This window comes from Lontra canadensis, unplaced genomic scaffold, assembly GCF_010015895.1.
Source record: "Lontra canadensis isolate GAN:19392208 unplaced genomic scaffold, GSC_riverotter_1.0 scaffold54, whole genome shotgun sequence".
Classification (NCBI taxonomy): Eukaryota; Metazoa; Chordata; class Mammalia; order Carnivora; family Mustelidae; genus Lontra; species Lontra canadensis.
In genome coordinates this window covers 13,083,332-13,091,060 of record NW_022631048.1, presented here as the reverse complement: position 1 = coordinate 13,091,060, position 7,729 = coordinate 13,083,332, and the positions used below count along the sequence as shown (strand labels likewise).

General features: G+C 60.7%; 1 non-coding gene across 1 annotated transcript; it reads right to left on the bottom strand.

Annotated features, from left to right (window-relative positions):
• Positions 1-764: 764 nt before the first annotated feature.
• LOC116877975 lies at positions 765-896 on the bottom strand. Its single transcript, XR_004384747.1, has one exon. It is a non-coding gene; the product is annotated as a small nucleolar RNA SNORA9 (small nucleolar RNA).
• Positions 897-7,729: the final 6,833 nt, after the last annotated feature.

The window sequence follows — 7,729 nt, the reverse complement described above, 5'->3', positions numbered from 1 at the left end:
GGCTCTCTGATTAGACACAAAGACAGCCAGTTCTTCCCACGGGGCGACATAGGGGAGCCAGGGGGCAGCCAGCGCATGCGGTGGCCGCGTGGGACAGGCAGGCCAGACCTGCCCCAGCAGAGAGCAGGCCTGCTCTGCAGGGAGGCACTACCTGGTCCGCCCTGAGACCGTCTGCTGCTCCAGCATCCTTGAGAAGAGGCCGAGGATCAGCCAGCGCCCTGCTCCCAGGACCACAGAGCCAGGAGCCTCATGGAGCGGCTCCCCAGTGCCGCCCGCAGGCCCCGATGTTCAGCGTCTGCGCCTGGACGGGAGAGGCAGACCCCACGTTTGCCAGAAGCCTCCACGTCTGAGGGAGATGTGGTGTGACCCGCCACCCAGAGGAGCCCCCGAGCTACGCCGCCCTGCTGGGAGCATCCTGGCCCATCCCCGACGGCCAGCACTCGCTCCCACCCAGGCAGAGCCCCCAGGGAATCTCCCGCCCACCTACGCTTCCCACCCCCTTCTGGATGCCCAGCTCCCTCCGGGGCTGGCATTGGGGAAGGTGGCCTGCAGCGGCCGACAGGGCGACCCTGGGCCCCTGCTCTACACTGGACCCGAGACCACCTCACGGTGGTGCTCAAAGGTCTGAGCTGGGCGGAGAATGAAGGTTGAAGAGTGGACTCGGCAGGGGTGCTCGCTCGCTCTCCGGAGGACCCCCGCCGCAGCCCTGCAAGAAATCCAACTCCACCACCGACGCAGCTTCCTGCGACCCGGCCCGGACGCGCGCCTGTCTGAAATTTCTATAACCTCGCTCTGGACGGAGCAGGGCAAGGCCTCAAACCGTTTCAGGATGCTCTGGCAAGCGCTGCAGGAATGCACAGGGTCACCGCAGACCCAAGCACGCTGGAGGCTTGCGGCCCGCACGACCCCGGGCACACAGCGCGCGGTGCCCTCAGTGCCGGGGGCTGAGCCGAGGAGGGGTCGCGGGGCAGGTCGGGGCTCTGTACGCTCCTCCGGGGAGTGGCGGAGGGCGCGCGGGCGTAGGGCACGGGGTCCGGACGCCAGCTCGCTAGCTGGGGCAGCGCGGGACGGGACCCCCGGTCGGGGAGCGCTAGCGAGCGGACCGGACGGGAGCAGCGGCCTTCCGCGGGGCCCCGGCGACCCCGACACCCCGGGACAGAAACCCCTCAAGTCGCAAGCCCACGGGGCACCCGCACGCCCAGCATTACCCAGAGCGGCCTCTCCCCGCAGTCCTCCCGGCGTGGAGGCCGCCGCTCCGCTTACGCTCCGCAGCCGCAGGCCGGGCGGGTTCCGGAAGGGCCTCCCGCGACAGCCGGGGACCGGGCACCCCCGCGAGAGGGGACAGGCGGTCCGCCCAAGCCGCACTCGGGAGCCGCGCGACCCCATCCCCTCGGAGGTTCGGCCGGCGCCCCGCCGCGGCCCGCCCCCGGCCGGACCTCATCCGGCTTCAGTCGGGAGCGTGGGCCGCCTGAAGCCACCGGCGGCCTCGGATGGCCTCGGATTCCCGCGAACCCCTGAAGCTGGCCGCTGCTGGAGACACATGGCGCCGGCGCGTACACCCGCGCGCTGCGTCATCGCGCAGCCGCCGGAAGCCGGAAGCCGTGACGTCAGGCGGGGCGCGGGAGCTGCCGCGGGCGAAGTCCTTTAAAGGCTGCGGCGGGCTGGGTTTGAGAGCGGGATGCTGCATCCTCCGGGTTCACATCGGGGCGCAAGTCGCCCGGGCCGCAAGTCGCCCGGGCCGCCGCTGCACTGCCCTCTGCGGACCAGTGCGCGGCCCGGGAGGCTCCGCTGGCTCCCGGTGTCCCGACGAGTTAAGGGTCCCCCCCGCCCGCCGTGGGGCTGGGTCCGCCGAGCCGCGCAGGACCGTGAGGTCGCGCTCTGCCCTCGCATCCCTTCAGCGGGTTGCCCGGGATGCGCGCCACTTGCTGGTTTAATGAAAGTATCTTGTCTTCTGCCTCTGTGGAGAGGTCCTCTGGGTCGGGAGGAGATTTGGGTCTTAACTGGATCCCCACCCCGACCCCCACCTGCCGAGGAGGGCGCCAGGGAAGGTGCGGGTTGTTGGAGACAGAGCGAAGCATGGCAGGGGGGCAGGTGTTCTCCGAGAGGGGTGGCAACGGCTACACACGCCAGGCTCTTGAACATCAGGCCAGGAAGGCGAGGACTTGCTCTGTAGGTAAAGAAGCCGAGCAGTGCTTGAAGCTCGTTTTGCGCCTGCTAAATTCATCCATGCATCCTAATATACAAATTCCATTACGTATTTTACTAAATCTCTCTAGACCCGGCAAGAATATTCCCTCCGGATTGCTACCAGGAGAATAACATTCAGCCAGAGGTTACCTAGGACTAGTTAGGCGCCAGGACTTGGAGCAGGTTGTTTGCCTTCCAACACTCTGCCGTGACATGAAGAGAACAGGGAAGGCACATGGTCGTGGATATGGAGGGGCAGGGTGTAGCTGTGACGGTCTACATGTGTGACCCAAAAGTTGGGCTCCCTGAGGAGCCTTAAAAACAAGAGAAGAGCTTGTTTTTAAAATGGTGATAAAATTCATTGGAGATGGTTAGATGCTCCATGGAAATCCCCCCCCCAAGTAATAAGGGAGCCAAAATATTAAAAACCACATAATCAAAGCTCAGTTGCATAGTACAGGGAGGCTGCAGGAGACTGACAGAGAGACAGACCTCTCAGCAGTTTTCAACCACCAGGCTGTCGGAAAGAACTTTCTCCAGGCCCACATCTCAAAAGAATAACTCCATTATTCTTCCAAGTCAATTGGGATGTCTGCCTGAAGAGAATATTAGCAATTTGGCTCTGGAAGGATACACGGAGAATTAGAGCCAAGGAGACGCCAAAGTACAGCTCATGGGGTCTCCCCCAGGAGGCCACAGAGCATGGTTGTGCTTCTGGGGTTTGGTTGTTCATCTTGTACAGGGCCTGAAACTCGAAGTTACAAAGTCATTGAGAATTCACCTGAAGTGATTGAAGAAATTATTTTCTTCACTAAGCAAGCCAACCGGTTGGATTACCGTGGGCACAGCGTGGTATGAAGTACTGCATGGCATGTGTCAAGACCAACCCAGAGACATCTAGTTAGTTATTTGTTGTTTTGTTCTCACGAGTGAGATAGTGGATGGGTGAGAGGGACAAGAAAGAAAACACTGAAGTCTTCCCAGCCTTGGGAACAGGGAAAAGATTCACTAAAACCAAACAACAACCCCACACCAATTAATGGGAATCTGGCCAGGATGTGAGTCTGAGAAAACCATCTTTGAGCGGCCAGTTGAAGATAAATCTTCAGTTGTTCAGGGCTTTCTTGAAAACTCCAGTCTAGTGGGAAGGCATCTGTCTGAGACCTTGTCTGGGTAACCTCAGTGCCCTCTTGTCTTAGTCTCAAGTGCCTATCATTTGTCTTGCTAGAACTTCTCGGATGCAAAGAGGAATCCCACACAGTCTCTAAAGGACCTTACAGTCGAGTAGAGGAAATGTCCTATCATGGCTAACTCTAGCATCAGGACATGCAAATAAAGTGCTCTGGGGCTGAAGGAGGGAAGAATTGTATCCAGAGATTTAGTGGAAGAGGTGATACTTGAGCTGGGTGGGAAAAAACCCAACAGCTAGGTCCAACAGGGACAAACCAGGCATCCAACAAAGTGGTTTATTAGCCTGCTGTAAAGAGAGAACCCTAGAAAAATCTGGGTTGTGTCTCATTGTGAGAGTAGAAAGAAAATTTTGTAAGCTTTGGGATTGCACTGAATACTTGTTAAAATTTTTTTAAAAAGATTTTATTTATTTGTCAGAGCACAAGCAGGGGAAGCAGCAGGCAGAGAGAGAAGTAGGCTTCTGGATGAGCAGGGAGCCTGATGCGGGACTTGATCCCAGCACCTGGGATCATGACCCAAGCCGAAGGCAGTCGGTGAACCAACTGAGCCAGCCAGGCATCCCTGAATAACTTTTTTAAAGATTCTTTTATTTATTTATTTTTAAAAGATTTTATTTATTCATTTGACAGATCGCAAGTAGGCAGAGAGGCAGGCAGAGAGAGGAAGAGAAGCAGGTTCCCTGCTGAGTAGAGAGCCCGATGTGGGGCTCGATCCCAGGACCCTGGGATCATGACCTGAGCCGAAGGCAGAGGCTTAACCCACTGAGCCACCCAGGTGCCCCAAAGATTATTTTATTTTTAAAAAAACATTTTATGGGGCGCCTGGGTGGCTCAGTGGGTTAAGCCTCTGCCTTCGGCTCATGTCATGATCTCAGGGTCCTGGGATCGAGTCCCGCATCGGGCTCTCTACTCAGCAGGGAACCTGCTTCTCTTCCTCTCTCTCTGCCTGCCTCTCTGCCTACTTGTGAGCTCCCTCTCTCTGTCAAATAAATAAAATCTTAAAAAAAAAACAAAAACCCATGTTATTTATTTGTCAGAGTGCACAAGGGGGGGGGTGGTGTGTAGCAGGCAGAGCGAGAAGCAGGCTCCCCACTGAACGAGGAGTCCAATGTGGGACTTGATCTTAGGACCCTGGGAAGCCCAGGAGGCCAGTTGCTGGAATTCAGACCGCTGTGTCTAGTGATGGCCCGGGAAGCCGTACAGCACCCCGGCACAATCCATGAGCCGGATGTGCCAGCACTCGGTCGATGCCCACTTTTGTTCCCTATTCCAACTCAGGGCCAACCAGAGAAAACCAAACACAAGGGATGCCCAATGTCTGCTTAGCCCAGCTCCAGCTCCCTCAGCCCCATAGACCCCAGCAGGGCACCCCTGAATCCCCCCTTTTCCGCCATGCTCTCTCCCCCACTGCCTGCCTTTGGGCCTCGGCCGGTCCAAGGGATGCACTGTCTCCATTAGAGCAGCCTCTGCACAAATAGCCTTTGCTTATTCTCATTTGGTTGGTGCTCATTATTCCCCCGATAGTATGGGGGTACAGAGAATTTCTAGGCTGGCGAGCACGTGGAGGTGCTGGTTGAGCAGCATACCTTGAAGCGCCGGGAAGCTCCATGTGCCCTTCCCTACACCTTGCCCTTGGCATCTCTTCCATCTGGATGTTTCCCTGTACCCTTTATCATGTCCTTTTAGGATGACTGGTGATCAGTGAGCAGACGCTTCTCCTGAGTTCTGTGAGCCACTCTAGCAGGCTCATTGAACCCGAGGGAGGATCGTGGGAACCCCAATTCATAGTTAGTTAGTCAGAAGCACAGGTAACAACTTGAACTTGCTGTTGGCATCTGAAGTGTGTGTGTGGGTTCTTGTGGGACCGAGCCCTCAACCTGTGGGATCTGATGCCATATCTGGGTAGATGGTGCCAGAGTGAGTTCAAGTGTGGGACACCCAGCTGATGTCACAGAATTGCTTGGTGTGGGGAAAGCCCTCACACATCTGCTGTTGGAAGTGCTGAGGGCAGGGCGCCTGGGTGGCTCAGTCGTTTAAGCCTCTGTCTTTGGCTCAGGTCATGATCTCGGGGTTCTGAGATTGAGTCCTGCATCGGGCTCCTTGCTCTGCAGGAAGCCTGCTTCTCCCTCTCCCTGCTACTCCCCCTGTTGTGCGCTCTCCCTCTGTCAAATGAATAAGAATCCCCCGCCCCCCCCCAAAAAAGAAGTGTTGAGGACACTTCTTTTGAGTTGAGACGGAGGAGGAGAGTGGTTTTTCCCCAAAACACATGCTAAGGGGAGTAGTGTTCTTGGCTGCATCACCACCTGAGTGGGAGACGGGCATGGTCAGGCCTCCGTGCAGCGGTGGGAGACTAGGTATCAGACGCACTGCCCCATTTGCGTGTGAACGAGCGTAGAAGGTAGAGTGGAAGGTTTCACCTGCCGCCACTTTATGTGCGGAAGGGGCTGGAATGCCTTTGGGGCTGCTTGAGACTATCAAATAGGGTCCAATCAGGAGACAGAAACAGGGTACAGGAAAGGTTTAATATAAAGAATCGTTAAGTATCATAGGGGATGAGGGTCACAAGGGATTGCCTAGTAAAAGGAAAGAAAATCCTGAAGATACAAGAAGCAGCTGCCACTGTGAAGGCTGAGAGAACGCTCCCAGGGAGGAAACCCCGTCACCCCCAGGGCTGAGATCCAGCTTCGTGGGAGAGAGCCTAGCCAGCTAACGGAGCCCGCCGAAGGTGGAGAAGCGCCGGCAGGACTTGCTGGGCGTCCCTCTAGAGTGCAGGGAAAGCTGCTCAGGGCGCGCGGCCTTGCGGACGTGAGGCAGGCGCTCCCTGGAGCTGGAAGGAGCTGGGCTCGGTGCGGGGAGGCGGGCGCCGAGGAGGCCTCGGACTCTGCAGGTGCCCGCCCAGGACCTCCCGGAGCCAGGCCGCAAAGCCCTTTCCTGCCGCGCCGCCTCCTAGCGGCTCCGTTGGCTCAGCGCTACGGTGCTGGGCCACGCGGCGACGGGTGAGCGCTCCCAGGGCCGGGCTCCGTCCGGCGGAGCAGGAGCGAGTGCGCCCGGAGCCGGAGGTCACACGCTGCGCCCCGGCACAGGACCGGCGCTGGAGAACGGAAGTCGAGACGAGGACCGGTCCGCCATCCAGCTGCCCGCAGGCTCTTACCGGCTGCGCGGCTGGTGGCGACACCGTGGCCGCGGCCGCGGCCTCCTGCCTGCAGCTGGCGGGCAGCCCCGCGGCCCGCCCGGACTCCGCTGTGAAGGGGCGGTTGTCCCAGGCGCTGCTGAAGGGCTACGTGTGTTCGGACAGAGCCCAGGCGTCGTTGTGCCCGCACGTCCGCCGTCCTCCGAGTCGGAGTGACGGGCGCTGGCGCGGGGAGGTCTCATAAGGGGCCTCACAGGGGCCCACGAACCGCCCTGCAAACCGAGAGACAGAAAGGAGGGGGCTTCGCCCCGCAGGCCCCGCCCCGCCTGCTGGCCAAGCCCAACGCCCCGTCTTCCCGTTGGCCCCGCCCCCTTCCCAGCCAGTCCTCTCCGTCCTGCGGGCCCCGTCCCTCCCCGTCCGGCCCTCTTCCTCCCACCGGCCCCGCCCCATCTTGTAGGCTCCGCCTCCTTCCTGCCAGCCCCGCCCCCTTCCTCATCCGGTCCCCCCTTTCCTGCCGGCCAACCCCTTCCCCACAGATTCCCCCCTCACCTTCCCGCCAGCCCCGCCCTCGCCTATCCACCGGCCCCGCCCCTTCCCGATAGCCCCCTTCTTCCCAGCAGCGCTGCCTCTTCTCCTTTCCTGTCCTCCACCTTGCTGCCGGCCCCGCCGCCCTGCCTCCCTGCTAGCCCCGCCCCCAGCCCTCCCCTCCCCACCAGCCAAGCCCTCACCTTACCCATAGCCCTTCCCGCGAATCCCGCCGCTCCCACTGGCCCCTCCCCCACCGGCCACGCCCCTCACCTTCTGGCTAGCCCCTCCCTCCGTTCCCTGTCGGCCTGTGCGTGGCCATCCCGAGCGCGAGGCAGGCCGGGAAGTTGGCTGCCCTAAAGATGGCGGCAGAATTGAAAAGTTGGAGCCGCTCCTGCGGCCTTAAGGGGCCGGAGACGGATCCGGGGCGGGGCAGGCGCGCTCTCGTCCTCTCTGAAGGGCGTGGGGCGGGATTGGGGCGCGGCAGGCGCGATCTCGCGGCCGTGAGGGGGCGGGTCAGGCGGGCGCGTTCCCGGCGGCCCTGAGGTGTGGGGGCGGGGCGAGGGGCGGGGCGCGGGGCGGGACCGCGCCTCGGCCCGGAAGTGCGGGGTGTGGGGTGCAGGGCGCGGACGTCCCCTGGCGGCCGCGGCCGGAGAGTGCGGCCGCGCGGGCGGGAGGCGCAGGAGCGGCGGCGGCG